Genomic DNA, 27,582 nt, shown 5'->3' with positions numbered 1-27,582 from the left:
CGCTTTGCCGGACCTGTGCAGTTGATGGTTTTCTCCCAAAGCAACCTTACGGACATTAAGTAAGTAAGTAAAGTAATTATAAAAAATATACACGAGTTCAGAGTGATATGTTTTATTTTGTGTTCTCGAATGTCAAAAACTGAAAATGCACAGTTAACAAGAAACTCATAACTAACACAAGACACTGAAGAGAAGACAGCTCCTGAGCCGTCTACTGCCAGTGATTTTATTAATTGCCGGGTCTGGATCTGTCGGTTAATTTAAATGCGAATGGCTGAATGATGGCGCTTGACTCACTTGAAAAGCGCTAGCAGCATAGTGGATGCACTTTTCCTGCTGGTTTTAAATATCCCATCCGTGTTCGTTACTACGCTGTCGTATTCCTGCTTGCGACCGAAATTTCGACTACTTGGTGTAAACTCTGCGTCCCAGCAATCCACCCCCAACAAAAGTCTCGTACATTAACGTACATATTTTTCACTGTACTAACGCACGGCAGGTCAAATGCTGCTGGTACAGATTTGGTTGGAACTGAATCAAAAGCTCTCTAAAAAGCTATGAATCGCAGACAAAGTGATAACTGAAATTATTTGCTTCTTTCTGTAATTTCATTCAGGATTTACAAATAGTCCATTGCCCTATATCCACTTTTAAAGCTTGGGTTTTTCATTTGCTCGAGTAAAACGTTTTTTCTGGCGAAAAGATAGTGACCGTCTTGTACATTAAGGAGAAGAGGCCGATAAGGTCTATTGTTTAATATGTCTTGTTTATCTCCTTTCTTATGAAATAGAGTAATAACATTTCACCACTTTTAGGAAATTTTATTCCTCTGCAGGCATCCTTTAAATTACTATTTTACAAGATCATTTTGTATTACTTTGCCCCCCCCTCCCCCCACCAAATTTCAATCATTTCTGTCACAACTCCACTGTAGGCGCCTTCTGTTTCCCCTTTCTTTGTACCTCGAATGACTTCATACACTTCATCTAGTACTACTTCCGGAATAATCGTTATAGCCACATATTGTTGTATTACGGTGCGTATACTTCTGGTTTTTTGAAGCCACTGGAGAAAAGGTGTGTTGTTTTAAAATGGTAGTCTGTTTCGAAACGCCCATAGATATTCCATAAAATAAATACTGCTAGCTATGTTGTTGTACATTCTACAGCTTACTATATTTTGCCAGACTCATTCTTATTTTATTCTCCCTAGAATTTCATCAATAATATTTCACTACACGACTAGCACGTGAAAAGACAGTGCAGAGTGTCAGAGATACTTGGATGCACGTTTTAAAGCAGCGGTGTCCAACCCGCGGTCCGTGGGCCGCATGCAGCCCAAAGCAAGTATCAATGCGCCGAAGAAGTGAGCATCAATCACATATGGGTAAAAAAAGTATTCTTTCGGTAATTGAATAGTTTCAATTTGAAAATCCAGCTACACGATGCACTCTCTCATCGGTCCATCCTGTTTTTCTTAAATTTTTATTTATCTTTCTTTTTCCTCTCCGAGCGGTTATTGTTAGTGTCAAGTAGCCCATATTATGTGCGGCCCAAAAATACTCGTTTTCTTCTAGTGCTACCCAAGTAAGCTAAAAGGTTGGATACTCCTGTTTTAAAGAGTCTGCTGCTTCACTTTCATTCATCTCATCTTACCAAGTTAGGGCCGATTATTAATTACTCTATTAATGCATCGAATTATTATTCAACAACAAGTATCAAGAATGTTTTGCAAGCAACGGTTTTTCCGTATGTCTGGGATTCTCTTTTTTTAGTTTTTTTTAATCGAAGAAAAGAATTAACCTCCAGTTGATGATTACCAACCTCAAGTCAGTGGAATTCGAAACGAGACATTAACAATTTCTTTCTCAAAACAGCAGTGTTCCTCACATTATGTGACATGTGTATGTACATCAGCTACACTCCTGGAAATGGAAAAAAGAACACATTGACACCGGTGTGTCAGACCCACCATACTTGCTCCGGACACTGCGAGAGGGCTGTACAAGCAATGATCACACGCACGGCACAGCGGACACACCAGGAACCGCGGTGTTGGCTGTCGAATGGTGCTAGCTGCGCAGCATTTGTGCACCGCCGCCGTCAGTGTCAGCCAGTTTGCCGTGGCATACGGAGCTCCATCGCAGTCTTTAACACTGGTAGCATGCCGCGACAGCGTGGACGTGAACCGTATGTGCAGTTGACGGACTTTGAGCGAGGGCGTATAGTGGGCATGCGGGAGGCCGGGTGGACGTACCGCCGAATTGCTCAACACGTGGGGCGTGAGGTCTCCACAGTACATCGATGTTGTCGCCAATGGTCGGCGGAAGGTGCACGTGCCCGTCGACCTGGGACCGGACCGCAGCGATGCACGGATGCACGCCAAGACCGTAGGATCCTATGCAGTGCCGTAGGGGACCGCACCGCCACTTCCCAGCAAATTAGGGACACTGTTGCTCCTGGGGTATCGGCGAGGACCATTCGCAACCGTCTCCATGAAGCTGGGCTACGGTCCCGCACACCGTTAGGCCGTCTTCCGCTCACGCCCCAACATCGTGCAGCCCGCCTCCAGTGGTGTCGCGACAGGCGTGAATGGAGGGACGAATAGAGATGTGTCGTCTTCAGCGATGAGAGTCGCTTCTGCCTTGGTGCCAATGATGGTCGTATGCGTGTTTGGCGCCGTGCAGGTGAGCGCCACAATCAGGACTGCATACGACCGAGGCACACAGGGCCAACACCCGGCATCATGGTGTGGGGAGCGATCTCCTACACTGGCCGTACACCACTGGTGATCGTCGAGGGGTCACTGAATAGTGCACGGTACATCCAAACCGTCATCGAACCCATCGTTCTACCATTCCTAGACCGGCAAGGGAACTTGCTGTTCCAACAGGACAATGCACGTCCGCATGTATCCCGTGCCACCCAACGTGCTCTAGAAGGTGTAAGTCAACTACCCTGGCCAGCAAGATCTCCGGATCTGTCCCCCATTGAGCATGTTTGGGACTGGATGAAGCGTCGTCTCACGCGGTCTGCACGTCCAGCACGAACGCTGGTCCAACTGAGGCGCCAGGTGGAAATGGCATGGCAAGCCATTCCACAGGACTACATCCAGCATCTCTACGATCGTCTCTATGGGAGAATAGCAGCCTGCATTGCTGCGAAAGGTGGATGTACACTGTACTAGTGCCGACATTGTGCATGCTCTGTTGCCTGTGTCTATGTGCCTGTGGTTCTGTCAGTGTGATCATGTGATGTATCTGACCCCAGGAATGTGTCAATAAAGTTTCCCCTTCCTGGGACAATGAATTCACGGTGTTCTTATTTCAATTTCCAGGAGTGTATATTGGATATAACAAAACTACTCAAAGCGTTATTTAAATCATTAAAATTTACTATCAGACTGACATACCTCGCACTTCAGGAAGTCAAGATTCCCTATCCCGCAGGAATGCATAATATTACAATGTTAAGGAGATGTCAATAATTCAGAATAATCAACGAGCTCTGCACCCAAAAACAATGATTATCAAGTTGGCACCTAGTAGCTCAGTTCCGCTGGGGAGAAGTCAATGACGAATGTGAGCAGTCTGTCGTTTGGTTTTATTTTATTAGTGCCGTGGGAATAGTGAAGAGCAGTGGCAGTATGAACAACTCATCTGGTCAGTAGAGTATTATCAACACGATGTCACATAAGGGACTGCAGGATTAGGTTCAATAAGAAATAAGAAAATGAGAATGTGAATAAGCTACTAAGAACAGTATGGTGAATTCATTACCGCAACCAAGATAGTTTCTGCAGTAGTATATAGGCCTACTAGCACTGCAAATGATAGAGAGCTCGGAAAGAATGTATGATGAAATAAAAGACATTATTCAGATAGTTAAGGGAGTTGAAGATTAATTTAATGGGGACTGGAGTCCGATAGTATAAAAAGAAAGAGAAGGAAAAATAGTAAGAGACATGGACTGGAGGAAAGTAAGGAAAGAGGAAACGCCTGGCAGAGTTTTTCACAGAACACACGTTAATTATTTGTAACTCTTGGTTTCAGAATCTTGGAAGGAGGTTGTATACGCGGGAAGTACGTGGGGGCATCCGAGGGATACAGATAAATAATGAATGGTACAGCAGATATTACAATATAAGATATTAATCCGCAAAACACTTTCAAAATGGTTCAAATGGCTCTAAGCACTATGGGACTTAACATCTGAGGTCATCAGTCCCCTAGACTTAGAACTACTTAAACCTAACTAACCTAAGGACATCACACACATCCATGCCGGAGGCAGGATTCGAACCTGCGACCGTAGCAAAAATGGTTCAAATGGCTCTGAGCACTATGGGACTTAACTTCGGAGGTCATCAGTCCCCTAGAACTTAGAACTACTTAAACCTAACTAACCTAAGGACATCACGCCCATCCATGCCCGAGGCAGGATTCGAACCTGCGACCGTAGCGGTCACGCGTGCGACCGTAGCAGCAGCGCGGTTCCGGACTGAAGTGCCTAGAATCACTCGGCCACAGCGGCCGGCTCAAAACACTTTAAGGGCAGACGAAAACTCTGATCATGAAACTTCCTGGCAGATTAAAACTGTTGCCGGACCGAGACTCGAACTCGGGACCTTTGCCTTTCGCGGGCAAGTGCTCTACTACTGAGCTACCCAAGCACGACTCACGCCCCGTCCTCACAACTTTACTTCTGCCAGTACCTCGTCTCCTACTTTCCAAACATTACAGAAGCTCTCCTGCGAACCTCCCGAGTTCGAGTCTCGGTCCGGCACACACTTTTAATCTGCCAGGAAGTTTCATATCAGCGCACACTCCGCTGCAGAGTGAAAATCTCCTTCTGGTAACTCTGATCATAATTTATTGGTTATGAGCCGTAGATTAAAATCGAAGAAATTGCTGAGAGGTAGGAAATGATGGAGATGGGACCTGGTTGAATTGAAAGAAAAACAACTGACTTAAACAGGGAAATGAAAAATAACAGAACTAACAGTCGGTTTTAGCAAAACACTTTAAGGGCAGACGAAGACTCTGATCATAATTTATTGGTTATGAACCGTAGATTAAAACCGAAGAAATTGCAGAGAGGTAGGAAATGATGGAGATGGGACCTGGGTGAATTGAAAGAACAAAAGGTTGAGGGGAATTTCAAAGGGAGCATTAGGCAACAACTGACTGAAACAGGGAAATGAAAAATAACAGAAGAGCTGAAAAGTTCTAGTGCCGCTACTATATTTTGAGATGCACTGCGGTAACTAGCAGCTAAGTCGCAATAGCCATAAGCCGCCGGCGAAGATGTCGGCAAACTGCTGGCAAAAACAGGGCTCTTTATGCATTACGAGGCGGGCCAGTCCAAGCACCGCAATCCTGCCAATGCAGCAGTAAGGCAAGGCTCCTGTAAGATGTGCCAAAGTGTTTCTGCGTCGCTGGGCCATGAATTTGTTGTTCCGAACATACTGGAAGCAGTGTGTCAGCACATGTGAGGTCATAACCCCTACAAATGACAGTCGGTTTTAGCAGAGGTACCAGCAGCCCTGCAGCGCCTACTGCGACAAATGTCTGCACTAGGTACCGGAGCAATATGGCACAGCGATCAGTCGCTACGAGTTCGAGCCTCCTGAGCCGCGATGTCTACCTAGCACCAAGTCCTCCTTCCTCTGGTGCGCTGCCTCCAATTTCACTCCACCAGTAGCCAAACTTCTGCCCTGGAGGGCAGCAGATCGAGATAGGGACGTTGCATTCGCCCACCCTTCTGCACTGGCTCGGTTGCCTTGGCACCATGTGCGTCACCCACAGAAACGATCCATCACTGGAGGCTGTCGACTGCTGCAATTATTCCGAAAGTTTTCCTTATCGCTGGCACCTCTTGTGAGCCGCCGTGCAACGTCTAACTAGGATGCATCGCTGAACGAGCTCCTGGCACAAACTTTCCTGGATGCAGACGTCAAGACCTACTGACCGACAAATGGTTATGCAAAGCGCGCCGTCCTAACCACATGCTGAGAGGGTCCTTGGCTGCCCCACCGTGGCGCTATGAATGTAGTCACGTGAGTTTAAATAAAATATTTGATTTTTGATTCCGGCCTGGATGGCTGAGCTGTTCTAGGCGCTACAGTCTGGAACCGCGCGACCGCTATGGTCACAGGTTCGAATCCTACCTCGGGCATGGATGTGTGTGATGTCCTTAGGTTAGTTAGGCTTAAGTAGTTCTAAGTTCTAGGGGACTGATGACCTCAGAAGTTACGTCCCATAGTGCTCAGAGCCATTTGAACCATTTTTGGTTTTTGATGTTGTTTATCAGAGTTGCCACTAGCCTGCAACCCCGCCACGACTCACAACCGAAACCCAGTGCTGCACAGACTCGATGTCCATGTAACACAACGTCACAGCCGCATTCGAAGTATCATCACACAGTAAGGATGAGTGGACGAACTGTTTGATTATATTTTCGTGTGCAGAGGAGATGGGGTCTAGGTGGAATATTAATGTTATGTCAGTAAAGCTGTTTTGCAAGGTGTTCCCAATGTAATTTACTTGGGCACACTCCACCGTGCGCTGAGTCAATTGTAGTAGTGTGTTTTAGTTGTCACCAGTATGGCCATATGACTAAGACAAGCACAGAATCGAGATGGCTCATGATGAAGCATTAAGTGCAGGTTATTGTATTGTAATTGTGAGTGTGTGTGGGCTAGTGTTGGCTGATGCTGTGTTATATTTTCTTTTATACTGCGAATAAAGGTTCCACAGTAACAGAGTTTGGGACACAGGGTTTAGTCCAGCAGGACGCTTTACAGTTTTTACTTAATGAAATAGCATGGTTGAAAGCAGATAAGATGGAGTTATTAGGGCATATCGTGATTAAAGATAAACAGTTAGCGTTAACTGAGTAGACTGGTACTCACATGGTTCCAGCCACAACCAACTTAATTACTTCCGTTTCTGTTAAGTCAGTGAGGATGTAATATCTTTCTTGAATGATATGGTACCATTAGCGTGGATGGGAGGTTTGTCAAATTATCAGTTATTGCGGGTAACGAAATTATGATTGTTTGGAAAGGCAAAAACGTTTGTTCGGTGTTCAGAGGGGTTGAGGAATGCACGGTCATTTAATCAGTTGAAGGAAGGCCTGCTACAACGGCATAAAAAGCAAAAGTTTGTGAGATTTTTCTGTGAGCAATTAAGCCAGAAGAAGCATGGTGAAACAGTAGAAAGTTTCGCAAATAGGAATCGCGAGAGTAATGTACAAATATACGAATTGGGGGACACTGACGAGGTGAATAAGATTGTTCTCCAAGAAGCCAAAGATAGGGCAATAGATACCTTCCGAGTGGCCTGTCGCTCGATACGTCTAGAAAGGTTCAGACATGTATCCTGCAAGACTTATACACTGCTGTTAGGCTGGCTATGGAACTGATATAGCAACATGTGTGTGTGACAAGCGAGGGGTGCTTTCCACTAATATGAAATGTCATAGGTGCAGACGATCAGGGCATGTCCAGAAACACTGTTGGCAGCCTCAGTGAGGTAGATATGATGTGACTGGATGCCAACAATGGGACGGTGGAAGCACTGATAAACCTTGACATGGGGTAAGTGGACAGATATTAAACACAAAAGAGAACCCTAAGTCTGCCGAGCAGCATTCCTGTTAAGTTTTGATGCTACAGATACGTGTGCAGAGGCGAAATGTGGCACAGTGGGAATTTTGAGAGACAGAAAATATAAGTTTTTGATGGAAACAGGGGTGCATGTGTCAGTGGTATGCCAGTACTTCACAGGTCAGAATATATTGAACCTGCCACACCATAGGTTGCTTGGGATGAGACACAATGATGTGAAGACATAAGGTTCAGCAGTATTAAATTTTCAGATTGGGACGGTTCATTCTGAACAATGTGATGAAGTAGTGTCTCATGTAAGTTGGGATTACACTTTCTCTAAGATTATGACAGATTTGACCTTCAGCGACGTATGGTGGAATTTAGAGGGACGACATTCCAGCTGGGGGAACTGTCACCAGTGAAACACTGTTGCATCGTTTTTCTGACTACGGGAACAAATCAATTAAATTGCATACAAAAGCACTAAAGCTTAATTAACATGATATTGTGCCAAGGGGCACTGGGAAGTTGCTTTGATTGAATGCAGGGCCTGAGTTACCTAATGATAAGTTGTGTATAATAGAGCCATTACGTTGTTTTGTGAGAATAAGCACTGTGCACATACAAGATGGAGACGGCGAGAAAATTGTATCTGTGAATTTAGATAATTTTGGCGCCAGTGAAATGAATCTTACAAAGGGACTGTACGTAGCGAAAAATAAAAAAATGGGTCAAATGGCTCTGAGCACTATGGGACTTAACATCTATGGTCATCAGTCCCCTAGAACTTAGAACTACTTAAACCTAACTAACCTAAGGACAGCACACAACACCCAGCCATCACGAGGCAGAGAAAATCCCTGACCCCGCCGGGAATCGAACCCGGGAACCCGGGCGTGGGAAGCGAGAACGCTACCGCACGACCACGAGATGCGGGCATAGCGAAAAATAGAGGAGGATGATTGGAACATGGCAAATGTGAACCATGACCACTGGCCGCTGTTAAATCTGCATTATGCAAGAAGGTAGAGCGTCTGGAAGGAACTGAAAAGGTAGCGACATCGAATTCCAACAAGAAATGAAGCACCAGTATATCTGAAACTGTATCATATACCATAGCCCTTACAGGCAATTATGGAGGAGTTCATCAACCAACAACAGCTAGCCGATGGAATAATAGAAGAAAGCGATAGTCCATGGGGAGCCACCATTATACTCATCCACAAAAGTCATCATACAGCTCCAAAAATATAGACTCTGCTGTGACTGTTGTCATCTTAATTGTAAAACGGTAGCAGATTCATACCCAGTACTCAATATCATGGGTGAAACTTTCTGGCAGATTAAAACTGTGTACCGAGCGAGGTGGCGCAGTGGTTAGCACACTGGACTCGCATTCGGGAGGACGACGGTTCAATCCCGTCTCCAACCATCCTGATTTAGGTTTTCCGTGATTTCCCTAAATCGTTTCAGGCAAATGTCGGGATGGTTCCTTTGAAAGGGCACGGCCAATTTCCTTCCCAATCCTTCCCTAACCCGAGCTTGCGCTCCGTCTCTAATGACCTCGTTGTCGACGGGACGTTAAACACTAACTACCTACCTACCTACCTACCTAAAACTGTGTGTCAGACCAAGACTCAAACTTGGGACCCTTGCCTTTCGCGGGAAAGTTCTCTACCGCCTCGGTCTGGCACACAGTTTTAATCTGCCAGGAAGTTTCATATCAGCGCACCCTCCGTTGCAGAGTGAAAATCTCATTCTGGAAACATCCCCCAGGCTGTGGCTAAGCCATGTCCCCGCAACATCCTTTCTTTCAGGAATGCTAGTTCTGCAAGGTTTGCAGGAGAGCTTCTGTGAAGCTTGGAAAGCAGGAGACGAGGTACTGCCGGAAGTAAGGCTGTGACATCTGGGCGTGAGTCGTACTTGGGTAGCTCAGATGGTAGAGCACTTGCTCGCGAATGGCAAAGGTCCTGAGTTCGAGTCTCGGTCCAGCACACAGTTTCAATCTGCCGGGAAGTTTAATATCACTGCACACTCCGCTGCAGAGTGAAAATCTCATACTGGAATATCATGGGTATCATCAATTACCCTCGGACAGTGCCGATACTTCTCTGTCATGGATTTTAGGAGAGGGTGCCACTAGTTAGAGGTGGTTCCAGAGGACCAGGCGAAGACGTTCCCTGGTGTCATTATCAATACCAGAGGATGCCCGTTGGATTAAAGAATACGCCAGCAACATTTCAGCAGATTTTGGATGAGGTAATAAGAGAGCTGAAACGTCAGCAATTTTTGACGAACCTCAATGATATAATTGTCTTCTCGAGGGATATCTGAGAGCATGTTTTCAAAGGTTACATGATGCACATCACAAGCAAGGAGAAGTATCCTTTTGTCGTGGAGGAAATTGGTTACTTGACACATATAATCGGTAAAGAAGGGGTAAAGACTGACCTCGGTACAAGATTTTTCAGATCCTAACCTCACTAGAAGAAGGGACTAGTTGGTAGAACACATTCTGAGACATCAAGGGATCACCAATTCAGTACTGTATGGAAGAGTGGAGGGTAAAAATCGTTGGGGTAGACCAAGAGATTTATATAGTAAGCAGATTCAGAAGGATGTAGGTTGCAATAATTACTCGGAGATGAAGGGGCTTGCACAGGACAGAGTAGCTTGGAGGGCTTCATCAAACCAGTCTTCAGACTGAAGACCACAACAACAAGGTGAATAAAGAGCTGCATGTTTTTTTGGGGCTCTCTAATTATCATACAAAATTTGTGAAGGTGTTTGCATATGTTGCACAGCCACTCATGCAACTATTGAAAAAAGGTGCGAAATTTGAGTGGGCGAAGGAGTAACAAGTCTCATTCAATGGGTTGAAAGAATCTTTGACACATATAGCCTGATGTTAATATTTTTGAGACTATCAGAAAAAGTTTGTACTGTCATGTGACACTTCCAATCAGGGAATAGGGTGTGTTTTAAAGTCAGGTACTAAATGGTGAAGAACATCCTGTGGGCTTACACTTCGTGACAACTGAATAAGGCAGAAAAGAACTATTTCACAACAGAGAAAGAAATGATCAGCTTAATATATTGAATTATATATTCTGGCGTTGTTTGTATGGGAAGAAATTCAAGGTGGTAACCAGTCATGCAGCAGTAAAATGGTTATTAGAATTGAAGGACACTTCTAGTAGGCTCACGAGGTGAGCATCGATGTTGAGCAAATTTGATCATGAAGTTGTACATAAGTTAGGCAAGACACACAGAAAGCCAATGGTTTGAGCAGGATGGTAATAGTAATTGAGATGCTAGGCCGCAATGACCTCGCTGAGTGGCAAGCAGTGCAAGCCGACTGCAAGCTGTACATGATGCTGCAGTTCAGGATTTGTGATAACTTGTTATGTAAGTCAACTAGGTTGGAGTTGCACATGGTATTACCAGCTAAGCTCAAGGAGGAAGTATTAAGGGAAACACATGACCGCATTCTGTCTGGGGATGGAGGTCAGAGCGCAACAAACCAGATGGTGGTGAATGGTATTGGTGGAATGGAAGCAAGAAGACACTGTCCAATACGTAAAGAATTGTGTACAGTGTGCACAGTGAGTAGATACGAACCATAAGCAAGTACCATTAAAAAGACTACTAGAAGCAACTAAACCATTTAGCTCTTAGGAATGGATATCATAGGCCCATTTTAACTGGAGTACAGTGGGAAACCATTTCATTTTGACGATAACTGATCACTTCTCATGGTAAGAGGAAATGATCGCTGTTCTGAATCAGCAAGCAACTATAGTGGTGCAAGCCAAGGTCAACATCACGTTGCTCAAGTTTGGTGTACCTGACTTGGTAATCACAGATCAGGGAACAAATTTTGTCGTACTTGATGAAACAACTGTGGCATTTGCTACGGGTTTTGAAATTGAGAGCTAGTCCGCTGCACCCACAGATTAATGGCAGAGAGAAACAAGTGTGTCATACTACTGACAGAATGCAGATTTACTATGTGAACTCTCATCATGATGATTTGGAAACATACTTGACATTTGTTATGGCAGCTTACAAATCGAAGGTTCACACTAGTTCTGGGTCTTTCCCTGTGTTGTATGGAAGAAAGATGCCTTCACTGTTTGACATGATAACACTGAAAATCAGTAAAACTTGTCTCACACGGATTAAGGTTCTCCGCAAGTTTGCTAGATGATGCACGTGACTGCTGGCCTGCAGGTGGGGGTGATGGCTACCTCACACGCTGAACCTCTTAGGATATAGCGCGGAAGCTAGCTGGCTGGCTTGATTCTGTGAACAGCACGAGCTGGCCTAACTACAATCTTTCTAAAACTATTGTAAAGGACGTATTTGGTACAAAAAATTGATTCTTGCACATCGTATAGCATCATTTACCAGCTTCCTAATAAACTGCCTATCATTTCGTTAATATTATTGTGATATTTTCGGAAAAAGTAAACTACTGCAAGAAGTTCGAAGTTTTCAGTGAAAAATAGAGGTTGCTATAAATTTGTGTTTGGTACGTGTTAGGTCATACATTGCTGCATACGAAACGTAGCTACTATATTGAATTTTTGTTTAAGCTCTCAATGATACTGCTAACTATTACCAATCTCGAGAAGATGGATTTCAGATAAAGTGCTTCTTCCCAAACTCGCGCCCAGCGAAAAAGCCAGAAAGAGATATTCCTTAAAACGGTTTCAGATATTGAAACAAGATTTTGGCAAATGGTAGTGCACAAAGAGGAGAGTATTTCGCCGTATGATTAATATGCCAAACTTCCATATCTATTGCGATATTCAAGTGACTAAATTCCTTTTCATTGAAGTAATGTAATATTTAAATGCCATCGATAGCTGGTGAAAAGAGAATTACTGTGGTTTTATTTTTATACCAATAAAAGGAATTTTCATAATTATTGACTTGTCTTTCCATCAGTTGCTGTTTTATGATTCTGTCGCAATTCCAATTGCATTAGAATGTCAGCGATATAAATATTTACCAACTCTGTTTCGCAGCAAATCTGAACGTGGCAACAAGAGAACTTACCGTTTACTCTAAACTCTGGACACTGATAACGTCTCTCTGAAGAAAATTAAAGAGAATAAGAAATCTGGCGGAAATAAATCGATAATTCAGTTGAAATTTTAATGAAATTCTTTTCCCCAGTGTATGTATGATAATGAATGATGTGGACTGGCACTGGCTGAAGAATTTCATTTTTGTGTCTCAGTGATCTGAGAAATATGAAAACATTTAAATTGCAAAAGCCTGTCATCTACCCTTCAAGGGGTACAGATTACCAATAGCATTGACAAACTAAAAGATTTTTGTGGTGAAAAGTACAATCCCTCATTCTGCATAGGAAAAGGAAAGAAAAGATGGCGTGTTATCTGAAGTTAACTGTTATCATTATTACTTACATTTTTTAGATATATAAATAAAATACGTTGCCCAGTTTCAGTGGAAAAATACACTGGGGTATAGGATTTCAACGAAATTTCAACCGAAGCAGCGATTTATTTTCCCCAGACTTCTCACCACCTCTATTTTTCTTCTGAGAAACGTTATCAGTGACGAGTTTTCGGTAATACATAAGAGTTTTTGTTGCCATATTGATCTGTTTCTTTCGCCAAAATACAGCTGAGATTATAAATATTCATTTCACTGGGATTCTGATGCAGTTGAAACTGCAACAGAATCAAAAAGCAGCAACTGATGTAAATACACTGTGTGATCAAAAGTATCCGGACACCCTCGAAAACATACGTTTTCATATCAGGTGCATTGTGCTGCCACCTGCTGCCAAGTACGCCATATCAGCGACCTCAATAGTCATTAGACATCGTGAGAGAGCTGAATGGGGTGCTCCGCAGACCTCACGGACTTTGAACGTGGTCAGGTGATTGGGTGTCACTTGTGTCATACATTTGTACGTGAGATTTCCACACTCCTAAACATCCCTGGGTCCACTGTTTCCGATGGGATAGTGAAGTGGAAACGTGAAGGGACACGTACAGCACACGTACAGGACACGTACAGTTACAATATATGACATAGCTCCATTCAGCAATACTAAACAGTCCTCCAAAGTAGTACGTTCAGTCAACGATTTAACAATTGCAAATTTCAGGGAAAGCCTACAGCAGTTAGACTGGGATGAGGTGTACCATGAACCTGATGCCAATTTAAAATATAATTTATTTCATGACATTTTTGTAAATGCATTTGAAAACTGCTTCCCCAAGAAAATAGTTAAATATACTCGTAAGAAACCTTGTAACAAACCATGGCTTACTAAGGGTATAAAAATATCTTGTAACCGGAAAAGGGAAATGTATCTGACAGCAAGAAAGAGTAGTGACCCAGAAACTATCAAAAATTATAAAAACTACTGTGTTATATTAAGAAAAGTTATTAAAAAATCCAGGAGTATGTGTATCATGTCTGAAATCAGCAAGTCTGACAATAAAATTAAAACAATTTGGAATATTATTAAAAGAGAAACAGGTCAACCAAGAGCAGAGGAAGACAGTATTACCATCAAATTGAATGAAAACTTTACGAACAAAAACTCAGAAGTTGAAAATATTTTTAATAATCATTTTCTAAATGTTGTGGATATAGTAGGATCCAGGTGTTCATTAGAAGATGCTAGGCTGTTAATGGAAGAGGCCATACCTATGCAATTTGATACAATTGAAATCTCACCCACTTCTCCCTCTGAAATTAGGAAAATAATAAACTTGCTTAAAAGCAAAAACTCACATGGAATTGATGGCATTTCCAGCAAAATACTAAAACCTTGTTCTCAACAGATAAGTAAGATTCTCAGCCACCTATGTAATAGCTCTCTGGAACAGGGCATTTTCCCTGATAGACTGAAATATGCTATTGTTATACCTTTGCATAAAAAGGGGGATGGATCTGATGTCAACAATTACCGTCCAATCACCCTTCTAACAGCTTTATCCAAAATTTTTGAGAAAGTAATGTATTCAAGAGTAGCTTCGCATATCTGTAAAAATGAAGTACTAACAAAATGTCAGTTTGGTTTCCAGAAAGGTTTTCAACAGAAAATGCCATATATGCTTTCACCAGTCCAATGATCTGAATAACCGAACACCACCCATTGGGATTTTTTGTGATCTCTCAAAGGCTTTTGATTGTGTAAATCATGAAATTCTGCTAGACAAGCTCAAGTATTGTGGCATGAGTGGGACAGTGCACAAATGGTTTAATTCGTACCTAACTGGAAGAGTGCAGAAAGTTGAAATAAGTAGTTCTCGTAACATGCAAAGATCAGCACATTCCTCAAACTGGGGAACTATCAAGAATGGGGTTCTACAAGGGTCAGTCTTGGGTCCTTTGTTGTTCTTATTATATATTAATGACTTGCCATTCTATATTCATGAAGAGGCAAAGTTAGTTCTCTTTGCTGATGATACAAGTATAGTAATCACACCTGACAAACAAGAATTAACTGATGAAATTGTCAATACTGTCTTTCAGAAAATTACTAAGTGGTTCCTTGTAAACAGATTCTCACTGAATTTTGATAAGACACAGTACATACAGTTCCGTACAGGGAATGGTATGACGCCATTAATAAATATAGACCTTAATCAGAAGCATATAGCTAAGGTAGAATATTCCAAATTTTTAGGTGTGTCCATTGATGAGAGATTAAATTGGAAGAAACACATTGATGATCTGCTGAAACGTTTGAGTTCAGCTACTTATGCAATAAGGGTCATTGCAAATTTTGGTGATAAACATCTTAGTAAATTAGCTTACTACGCCTATTTTCACTCATTGCTTTCATATGGCATCATATTTTGGGGGAATTCATCACTGAGGAATAAAGTATTTATTGCACAAAAGCGTGTAATCAGAATAATAGCTGGAGTCCACCCAAGATCATCCTGCAGACATTTATTTAAGGATCTAGGGATATTCACAGTAGCTTCTCAGTATATATACTCTCTTATGAAATTTGTTATTAACAACCAAACCCAATTCATAAGTAATAGCAGTGTGCATAACTACAATACTAGGAGAAAGGATGATCTTCACTATTCAAGATTAAATCTAACTTTGGCACAGAAAGGGGTGAATTATACTGGCACTAAAGTCTTTGATCACTTACCAAATAGTATCAAAAGTCTGTCAGATAACCAACAAGTATTTAAGAAGAAATTAAAAGAATTTCTGAATGACAACTCCTTCTACTCCATAGAGGAATTTTTAGATATAAATTAAGAAAAAAAAAGGAAACAAAAATATTTAAAAAATAAAAAAATAAAAACAAGAAATAAAGAAAAACAAAAAACACAAAAAATAAAGTTGTTATATTAACTTAAGTATGTTGTTAAATTAACCTCATTATGTCATGTATTGGAAAATTCGACTCGTTCCACATCATTACGAAATATTGTATTCATGATCCATGGAACTAGTATTAATCTAATCTAATCTAATCTAATCATAAACGTACAGGCTGACCTCTTCTGTTGACTGACAGAGACCGCCGACAGTTGAAGAGGGTCGTAATGTGTAATAGGCAGACATCTATCCAGATCATCAACAGGCATTCCAAACTGCATCAGGATCCACTGCAAGTACTATGACAGATAGGCGGGAGGTCAGAAAACTTGGATTTCGTGGTCGAGCAGCTGCTCATAAGCCACACATCACGCCGGTAAACGCTGAACGACGCCTCGCTTGGTATAGGGAGTGTAAACATTGGACGATTGAACAGTGGAAAAACGTTGTGTGGAGTGACAAATCACGGTACACAATGTGGCGATCCGATAGCAGGATGTGGGTATGGCGAATGCCCGGTGATCGTCATCTGCCAGCGTGAGTTGTGCCAGCAGTCAAATTCGGAGGCGTTGGGGTTATTGTGTGGTCGTGTTTTTCATGGAGGGGGCTTGCACCCCTTGTTGTTTTGCGTGGCACTATGACAGCACAAGCCTACATTGATATTTTAAGCACCTTCTTAATTCTCACTGTTGGAGAGCAATTCGGGGATGGCTATTGCATCTTTCAACACGATCGAGCACCTGTTCATAATGCACGGCCTGTTGCGGAGTGGTTACATGACAATAACATTCCTATAATGGACTGGCCTGCACAGAGTCCTGGCCTGAATTCTATAGAACACCTTTGGGATGTTTTGGAACGCCGACTTCGTGCCAGTCCTCACTGACCAGCATCGATACCTCTCCTGAGTGAAGCACTCAGTGAAGAATGGGCTGCGATTCCCCAAGAAACCTACCAGCACATATATTACTCCAAAACCACAGAAATTCTCGTTTTACCAGCTATTGAGGGCACTTAAATAATACATTATTCAATTGAATAGCCCAGATGCAAAAGCAGCTAAACGCATTTTCTGTCGATTTTGAGTTGAGCACACTGCCGTATAGATTTTTTCGGCTCCTGCACGTTGGAACAGGTTTTAGGGTGCAAAACCCGCTATAAACCGTTGAAAATGACTGTAGAAAATCGTGTGCGGTTGAAAAGGCCACTAACTGCACATTGTCTGCGGGAACAAAGTCCGCCAAGTTCAACAGGCATGGCGGTCGCCGTGCCATGTCCTGCTGCAAAGCACGCTATTTGACGTCAGACTTACCAATTTAGACATTCAAACCTAAATTTCAGTTTGTTAGAATTAGAAGGGATATTTTTCTTATTCAGAGTTAGGTCTGACTGTGCTGTAGCGAACACGTACGCAACACTGAAACTTTCGCTGCCGATAATCTGTTGAAAAATACACCGGTGATCACAATCACAGTCCAGCTGACCAGCAGTGTGTGTGTGTGTGTGTGTGTGTGTGTGTGTTGATGTACTTGCGTTAGTTTCTTGAAGAAAATGAGCGAATTTATGTACGGTTTAAATGCAGAAGATGGTACAAACGACGTGTGAGTAATTGGAATAATATGAATTCTGCAAGAAATCGAACCCGTAGTAGTAGTTGAAAATAACCAGAACGAGACAAAGGGTGACGATCCCTCTCAGAAAAGAGATGAGTGGAAAAGAAATGTTTCCAGAACAGAAAGAGAACAACATGAAAAGTATTATTAAAGCAATATTATACTATGAAAACTGTGTTGACACTAATTGTTATAACACATACGGAAAGATTAGTGAAAGTGACTGGCATTTCCAGATGCAAAAAGCCAAAAAAATCGTTTTCACTGGAGGGGGGAAGAGCATCCTGAAGAGGGAAAAAAATTTTGGCAAAGCAAACGGCCCAACACCAATCACACCAGGTGTATAACTTTCAGAAGCCATCTTCGGAGACCTCGAAAAGCTTTTGGATCTCCAGTTTGGTGAAAGCTGGGCGACCAACGACGAACTCTTAGACGAGCAGGAAAGCACTACTAGGGTCGCTCCTACTGCTGCCAGCCCTCAGAACGAAAAAACAGGAAGCGATTTTGAGTTGATGGACAATGTTGAGGTCGATGCCACTAAAAAGCAAATTTCAGCCACTTTCATTTTTTTCGCTGTTTTAAGATGCAACTTTCCACCAATTTTATCATTTTCTAAAAATTTTATCGATGTTTCACTAAGATGTAGTTTGGAACTTATTATATTTCCTACATCTTTTGGTGTCGAAAGCACGCAGATGTATTTTTTTTTTTAAAAAAAAAGCTTAATGTTGAACATTCATTTCTGATCTCTTTTTGTCATTAAATAAGTCAGTTTCTCTTGATAAAATAATGTCACCTTCGTATTTTTATTTGCCAGTTTTGTTGAATTTTCAGACTTCTCTTTGAAATAAAACGTATTGTTTATATTCGCAACAATTAAATTCCATCCTTCTCTCATTCCTAACATATTACCGAATAGCGGGTTTTGCAGCCGAATGTTTGTTTCACAATTGGATCGATACATTTGCAACAGCCGCTAACTACATTAATCGGGTGCAAAAATCGCTAAGTCATATTTCACTTGAGATTTTAATGTATAAAACTTCATCGCAGATTTCAGCCATTAACACTGAGTACCGGTAATTAATTATTTTTTATTTATTTTTGAAAAATAAATTAAGTCTTTAATAGTTCGAATGGGGCGAGTTTTTCGCGATTATCTCAGTTTCGCTTATGCAGTTAGCGGCTTTTGCATCTGGGCTACTCAATTGAAAAAAAGAAAAAAATCTGTTGTCGCTTGAATATCGCATATTAATCATACGGCGAAATACTCTCTTGTTTGAATTGAAAAAAAGAAAAAAATCTGTAGTCGCTTGAATATCGCATATTAATCATACGGCGAAATACTCTCTTGTTTGAATACTGTCGTTTGCCACAATATTGCTTTGGTATCTGAAACCGTTTACGAGATACAAGGAATTTTGTGAATATTTTGTTCTAGCCTTCTCGCTGGCGCGGGAGCTCGGGACAAGGCGCCTTACTTACGACCAATTTTCTTTGTATTGAAGATAGATAGCAGCAATTTTCAATGTTTAAAGGAAAATTCAGTATGTTTGCTACGTTTCAAATGCAGCAACATATGACCTAACAAGCAACAAACGCAAATTCATAGCGACCTCTATTTTTCACTGTAAACTTCCAGAAATTCTTGCGGTAGTTTACGTAATCCTAAAATATCACAGTAAATATGACAGTTAACGAAACTATAGGCAGTTCATCATGAAGCTGGCGAATGAAACTATAACGTGTGGGATTTTTTTTTTTTTTTTTTTTCCGAACAGTTTCTTTTACAATCCTTTAAGAAAGATCGCAGGTCAGCCAACGTTATGTCTCAGAGCTCCCGTCCTGTACGTTGTGACATCAGTCGCCAAATAGGACTCCTGATTGGCCAGTGTAGGTAGCATGCAGGGAACCCGACTGGGCCTCACAAGAAAAATGGCACCTGACCTATCACGGGAAACACACACAGCTCCCTGCAGGGCAGCCTGCTAGCAAACAACAGAGTCCTCAAGGGAGCTGTCACATGAGCCACAAAAAGTACTGCAGCGAATCTTAACTCCGCGTGGGACAGGCTTAAGGACGGACAGCCAGTTCACTGTTTCGCCAAGACACTAACAGAAGTATGGAGGCATGTGCAGAAAGCAAATAACAAAGCCCTTGAGGGGCAAGATGTAGTAGGGAAAAGTACTGGAAAATTACATGCAGTTTATGCTAGGGCAATTGGTGATGTTATCAATTCCTTATACCCCAAAGGGTAAAACAAAAATGTTTGTGACAAATTACCAGGGATGTACCAAGTGATGGACACAATGTCATCAATCAGTGTCAAGCTTCAGTTGCCAGTTAGAACAACAACATTTCACACTGGACACATACAACCTTTTCAAGGTTGCCATTAGTATCAGCACCCACAGCAAACAAAAAGGAGATAAGAGGTGAGAGTAAGGAGGGGCGCAATGACATTGCGTGAACTGTGCAAGAAGTATCATACTAATTAAGGTTGAGGAAATTAGGTGTAATATTGTGTGCATTTTGCAGTATGTTGCAGATTGGTTGTGAAGTTAGGTAGCATTGAGATGTAGAGATTGTGATTGTTAGGAAGCAGCATTGTGCTATTAAAAGAATGTACAGAATAAGCTCTTGTGTGCTTCAGGTATTGTAGTTTTATGTATAGGTTTCATGGTCAATGATTGTGTAAGAATTATGTCAGGTGACAGTAGACAGTCCATAGAGGGAAGTGAGAATAACTGTGGCTCCCTGTTGATGGGTTGCTGTGTACCAGAGTTGAGAATGAGAGGAGTTTTCATGGTGACAGTGCTTTACCTCTTCACCCAAGGTGCAGTGAGGTCACTCAGAGACTGGTAACTGGAAAGTAGACTGCATTTTACTAGGCAAGAAGATGTGGTTCTCACTGGTCCTCAATGTACACTGCCACTAGTTTTTAACTTATGGATGATAAGAAGCTAGGTGAGGAGATTTTAGGACGTGTTTTCAGAGTTGAAACATGATACAGAGAGAAAAAGTGTTTTCAGAGAGAACTGGGGTGAATGCAATAAATTGCACAAGTCATACAAACGATTATGAGGGCAGATGCAGCAAACAATAGATGTAGAGCCACACACCTTGCAGCAGTGCAAGAGGGGTTGGTTAGATGCTTGGGGAAGCTTACTGAAAACCATTTTCAGAACTGCAAAATGGGAATGAGGTGGTGGTGGAGTGGCATACCACTCAGCTGGCAACTTTGGAACACTAGGTTTGAATAATATCCATGTGTTATGGAAACTGATGAATGAGGTAGTGCAGTAAGCAAAGTCAACTTCGACACCATGAATCAGGCTCTAGAAATTATACACTCTTGAGTGGATGTAGTGGGCATGAGGGTAACAGACACAATGTTGCTATAATAGTTAGCCAACAGCATTTGGGATAAGGGGGTGGTAATGGTGAGTTTCCAAAGAGCCATTCGCTACACAGTACATGGAAAATTAAGTTCAGCAATTTTTGCCCAAAGCAGTATCTGATTGGTTTATGGAATGTACAGGAGGAGATACCACCAGAAGTAGTAGTCATTACAGAGTCGTGCAAGCAAAATTTATTGCTGTACTATGACATATCAACAGGGGAAGTTAAGACAGACCAAGCATTCTATATGTGCTGATTCAGTACCCAATTGCTAACGGTCACACACAGTTTAGGAGTTTCACCACTCAACTTTACACATTAAGGTGGGGAATCTTAGGAAAATTTATAAAGGTAGTAACAAAGGAAATAATGCCATTATCAAAGGATGAGGATGGGCACACAGTAATGGTGGCAGAGGAACTTCAGCACTGTCTGACAGAAAGTATTACAAAGATTACAATATGCCTAACCTGAGTAATGCAGGCTGGCATGGGCACAGGTGAAGTTCAGTTGTCCTTAGGCAAAACAGGTGGCTAGGGTTATCAGTGTGACATCTAGGGAGTCTCAATCCTACTTCTAGCAAGCAGGGCTACACTGGATCTACTCAGTGTACAACACTGTAGAGTTGGGAGCAAATTGCTACAAGCAGGATAGACTCACAGGGGCAAAGAGGCTTGAACTGCATAGCAGTGAGTTATTAATTATGACACAGTTAATGACATGGCAGGACTGACATTCCATCTACCAGCCATCGTTACTGAGATGACTAGGTTAAACATAAGACACTGGTGCACTGGCCAGAAAAACTGCTATGAGTGTACCCAGTGAAAAATTTCACCAAGCTCAATAACACCATGAAGTTGGACCTAATCCTCTTCCTGAACCAACTCTTAGCAACCCAAGAAGGATGAATTTCGGTGTGAAGCAGAATCAAGAAACAGTATCTGATGGCCGTGACCTTGAATGTCACAATATCCAGCACCGTAGCAGCTCTGACTGTTTTGTGCAACCTTTATCTACCTTAGGTGGACAGCCATCCATGCAAGTGAGCCCTCGGTAGTGCTGATCTCAATAGATGGTATCACCAATCGTGCACAAGGTACAAACGATAGATATGGAGCGTGAAAATTGTTGCTGTGCATGAACAGTGCAATACGAGTAGTGTTATGAAATATTTTCCAATGATGGACATAGGATCCTTGAGAAATCGGTGTGGTGTTAAGTGAAGTGTGCAGAAAATTCATGATGGCACATCTAACGAGAGGTGATGGTAGCAGCTGTAAGTCATGATGTACAATTTTACGAGGAACTTTTTGACTGTTAAAAGTGAGAATGGAAGATGTAACCTACTAGTTATAAGATAAGACTTGGGAGCATTGTGGTGCATGTATGAACTTGGAGCCAGAGAGCTAAAAGCTGTAGAGTAAATTCACAGCCTCTGAACCTTGTGGCTCATTCCACCTAGTGCTTGAGGAGAAAAATTCTAAATATTATGCATTGTTGTCTGTGTAGACAGAATCTTTTTGCAGACTGGTCTAAGTTAAAGACACAGGGACCGGGTGTTACAAAGGAAGGAGATATTGTAGCAAGCCACTATTTTTTAGGTGATACTACAGAAACTGGCAGCTCAGACATAACAATTGAAGGACCAATAAATCAGCTGGCAGATGCTAAGGTGTCAGCATGCTGCTTGCAGTAACAGTTCTCATTATCCATTGCAATCTTGCCAATACAACAGAAAGCCAGGAATCTTCAGGATTGCTGGAAACAAACTTCACAAAGGAGTAAATGTATTGTGAAACTGTTGTCAATATGTCCAGGTATTTAAAGAGCTTTTATAAGTGATTCTGGAGTGAGTACCACATAATATCCTTATTACACACTTCTGTGCAATGAACATTTTCTTCCTCAGTTACAAGTTACCAGAACATGATGATCTATAACATTACAGAAAGAACAGGAAAAGTAAGGCAATCTTTTGACAGTTTCATCTACAAAATTTAATATTCATAATGTAAAATTTGCAGAGTATAGTTGTTTAGATCTGCAACATGTGACTTTTAATTCAGATTCTGATCAATATAAAGACCTGATAGTTTTGAATAATCTCTTTCATTTGTTTTTTACCCTCATGCATCATTTTTAATGGTGTGGTGAGGCCTTGTGCAGTACCGAATCACAAATACAGAATCACCAAATCCCAAGTACAGAATCACATGTTTTTTTTTTTTTTTCTTTTTTAAAATCGAAGTTCAGTGACAGTCCATTTGCTAAATACCAGTTATTAGCTTTTAAGAAAATTTTATTTACATTTTCAAATTTTGAAAGCTCTCTATAAGGCTGGACTATAATACCTCATTCTTGGAAATATGATGTCAAGTCATTTAAACAAAACAAGGACAAGGTTGAACCCAGTATTCATCCCCTTGGTACACCTGCAGTGATTTTTCCTCATTCTGAAGATGCTGTTTCACTGTATGCACTGACTGAGTTTCTTAATGCAAAACACTGCAACTTTTCAGTTAGACAGCATCAAAAGTAAGTGCCAACAAGATCTTTGATATCATAAAATTTGAACCACTATAGGAGACAGTTGCAAATTTTATTATCAAATATTTCCACCAAGTTACAGGAAATACCAGTAGGTAGTATTCTCTCATTTAAATTCTAAAATTTATTACATTTCATTCTGGCTGGTTGGTATAACAATCATTTTGAATTATTTGAACTTGAAACACAGTCTTGACTGTAAAGTTATTTCATTTCAATAATGCATTTCACCCATTTGGGACATAATCATATTGTCTACAAAACAAGTAAAGAAGCCATTGAAAACAATAAATGCAGGGAGGAACATCATCCTATCTTATTCTACTATGCAAATAATTAAACTAAAATGTATGTTAAAATTTATGGAAAAGTAATTGGATATAAAACTCATCTGTCATATAGTCTTAAAGTACGAGAGTTGGACCTAATTAAAGGAAAGAAATTATGACGATAATGCACAACATGTATGTAGAAGACAGGAAAACTTAAGAAAGTTTCAAGAAACAGTACATTTACCTTAAGCAGATGGCCACAGCAGCACAGCATAGGACCACACTTACAAAAGTATAAACACGGTATCAGTTGCACATGGCACAATAGGTCTGTTTTGTACTCAAATATATATGACTGTCACAGACTAAAAAGCACACATAGCACTTGCTAGTATGGTAGAGGTAACCAGACAGCATGCAAAACTAGCTATAAGACACAAACATGAGTATAAAGCTAAATAAAATAAATAAACTAAAATGCATATGCAAAATATAAAAAGTCACACAAATTACATAAAACCAAATATACATTAAGATGTCCATATACAAGCAAAAGAATAAGGTAAAGTGATGGTAGCATGATACATAGTGAGTCAAGCATGTCATAGAGACCCAGTAATGTGTAAAAAATTAACTAAAATTGAAGTGCATGTACAGCACATGCATTCAATAACCAACAGATTCAAACAACAAGGCACCAGAATTGGAAGTCTCCAAAAGAAAGAACTATTCTTGGATATTAAAATAAAGATATATAAAAATGTAAAAAAGAAAATATATCACATAAAATAAAGAAATATAAAAATGTAAAAAAGAAAATATGTCACATACAATAAAATAAAGCTCCTAAATAACATCATAACAATCTTCCCCAAACTCCTCCTACACCAAAAGGGCAATATTAAAACAATCAAATGAAACTATATGGTTCCACAGACCTTTTAAAGCCTCAAACATCTATGATGTATATATGCAGACTGAAATGATGAATGAAACTTTGTACTAAGGCTGAGATTTGAACCCAGGTCTCCATCTCACTAAGCAAATGTGCTAACCACTACACCACCCTGGCATGGTGGCTTTGGACAACTGGGAGAGTCTATTGCTGTTCATGTCTAGGAGTAATACCAAATGAGATGTGAATGGGAATGTGGACTGAGGAGGGACACATACTAGGGTAGTCCGCGCAATAGTGCAAAGCCACATATCAAGGTGGCATACTGGTTAGCACATCTGCCTAGTCAGCAGGAGACCCTGTTTCAAATCCCGCCCTTAGTACAAATTTTCATTCATCACTTCAGTTTGTATATATGCATTAAAACAATCCTTTTGTGTGAGGTGACACGTAACAGAAATCGGGAAGTATAATGCACCAACATCGTAAAAACTGGTAACAATGAATTGCAATACACTCAATTTTTACTACTCAGTTGATCGTTCAGCAAATTAGCCTGATCTACATACAGGTGTTTAACAATTCCTCACACCTCGAGCAGATTCAGCCTTTTCGCCTTCTGAACAAGAGATAATACTCAAGTTTTCCAGTGTGGGAAACTGGTGCCCACTTGACTTAAGATGCTCAGCAAAAGTGGAATGCTGTTTAGCCTGGCCTTTCTTAGTTAACTGAACCTAGTCTTAACCATTCTGACAGTCTGGCCTGTATATGCCATTTCACAATCACTGCATTCCAATTTGTACACACCAGATACTGCATGCTTATCTCTGTGGGGGCACTCATAATGGACACATGTCTGCTGAATTTTATTACCAACAGTAAATACAACATACATGTCCTGGTTTCTAAAAAGCTTAGCCAGTTCATAGGAGAGATTCCCCATGAACAGAATGCTCATAAATTTGGATTCCAAAAATAATGAGGCGGTAAGACCTTTACGCTCTATTGCTGGTGTTTTTTCTTTACACACTTTATCTACTACTGAAGAACTGTAAGGAATGCTTACAGTGTTGAGTTTCAAGTTCCCTTATTCTTTTTCTATGGAAGATGGGCTGAGCAGTATCTCACTAATGCAGTGTACCACATGTCTGAAAAAGCTCATTTTGCACTGGTGAGAATGTCAGGATGAGGTGTGAATTACAGAGTTGCTAGTCATGGATTTATAATAGATGTCATTTAGAAGTCCATCCCCATCAAGATGAAGCTGCAAGTTTAAATAATTAAGTGTACTGTTATGATTCATTGCTTCATGTGTAAATACCATGTTTGGGTGTAAGGCATTAAATTATTCGGTTAGTAATGGAATGTCAGAGACAGGGCCATTGAAGACAAAAAGATATTGTCCACATAACAGCAACAGAAGAGGACCTGATCAGAAATGCTATCATCCTGCCTAAAATATTTACACTCCAAATGACTGACAAAAATGTCTGTGAGACACCTGCTAAGCAGCTGCCAATGGCCAAACCATCATTCTGTTCATAACGATAATGACTGTTAATAGAAGCAGTTGTGAGATGCAACTGCTACTTCTGTCTCACCTGAGTTCATCCAATGATATCTAAAAAGAATTCTTGTATAATAATGATTGTCTCATTCAAAGGAACATCTGTGTGAAAGTTTTTAACATCCAGAGAGAGCAAACTGCAATCAGGTGGGAAAGTTTTGTCATTTAAAATCTGAACTAACTCCTTCCTATTAGAAATTGCAAAATTGTCCTCATAGGCATGTTTTAAATAATAATTGCAACATGTATTTGGAGCAAGGTTTACATAGGTCCCTTATACCGTCAATTAACAGACATATCAGTCAACTGTCCTTATTTTTAATTTGAGCACAAAGGGTTGGTATCTTAGGATTCATCACTCATTTTTGGAACAAGGTAGGGTCATCATCTATTTGTTGGATGTTGGAGGTCTTAGTGATATAGTCTTTTCTATAAATGATGACTGATGTATTACCATTGTCAGGATGAACGATTAATACTTCTTCTGATCTTAACTTTTTGTTAGTAAAATTTGAAGTCACTTGGTCTTTATTATCCACTTTTTATGGGTACCCTCTTCTTGGCCCTATGCATCATTTTAAGTTCTGAGTTGCTGCCAGTCATAGCATCAAGTCCATTCTTAAATCTGCCACCAAATACATAATCATCCTGTCATTCAGCTGCCATTGAATGCTATACTTCAGAATTTTACGTAGTAAGCCTCACTGCTGCATTACAGTAATATGTCTCCAGCATATTTACCACATGCTCAGCAAAGGAAAAATGTGCATTCATTTCCTTATCACTCCTGTTAACTGGATGACAGTAAACTCTCCTTAACTTCTGCAAATTATTTTCATGTGTCTGAGTTATCAACTGACTGTTTTCCCAAACAAAAAGGTTCATAACTCTCATCATTTCATCCAAAAGATCTTTAGATTAGTAAAAATCAAGTGTATTATGATTTAATGTTACCAATTTTTACAATGTTGGTGCAGTGATACTTTCTGTTTTCTGTTACAGATCATCTTGCACAACAGGATATTTTAGTATTGCCCCTTTGGGATGAGAGAAGTGAGGGAGAAGACTGTTATAGCACCTTTTAGGGGATTTATTTTATTGTATGTGGCATATTTCCTTTTTTACATTTTTGTATTTCTTTATTTTCAATGTCTAAAGATAGATTTTTCTTTTTGAAGCTCCTGATTCTGGTGCCTTGATGTTCGAGTTTGTTGGCTACTGAATGTGTGCGCTGTACATGCACTTTAATTTTAGCCAATTTCCTGTGCACTACTGGGCCTTTATGACATACTTAACTCGCTATGTATCATGCTACCATCACTTTACCTTACT

The 27,582-nt window shown here is 40.8% G+C and overlaps 1 long non-coding RNA gene across 1 annotated transcript; it reads left to right on the top strand.

Annotated features, from left to right (window-relative positions):
* LOC124783099 lies at positions 1–27,495 on the top strand. Its single transcript, XR_007015959.1, has 3 exons — positions 1–59; positions 27,253–27,350; positions 27,429–27,495. It is a non-coding gene; the product is annotated as an uncharacterized LOC124783099 (long non-coding RNA).
* The last annotated feature ends 87 nt before the right edge of the window (positions 27,496–27,582 follow it).

Source organism: Schistocerca piceifrons, chromosome 1 (genome assembly GCF_021461385.2).
Source record: "Schistocerca piceifrons isolate TAMUIC-IGC-003096 chromosome 1, iqSchPice1.1, whole genome shotgun sequence".
Lineage (NCBI taxonomy): Eukaryota > Metazoa > Arthropoda > Insecta > Orthoptera > Acrididae > Schistocerca > Schistocerca piceifrons.
The sequence above is the reverse complement of the archived record's forward strand: the minus strand, read 5'-3'. Positions and strand labels throughout refer to the sequence as shown.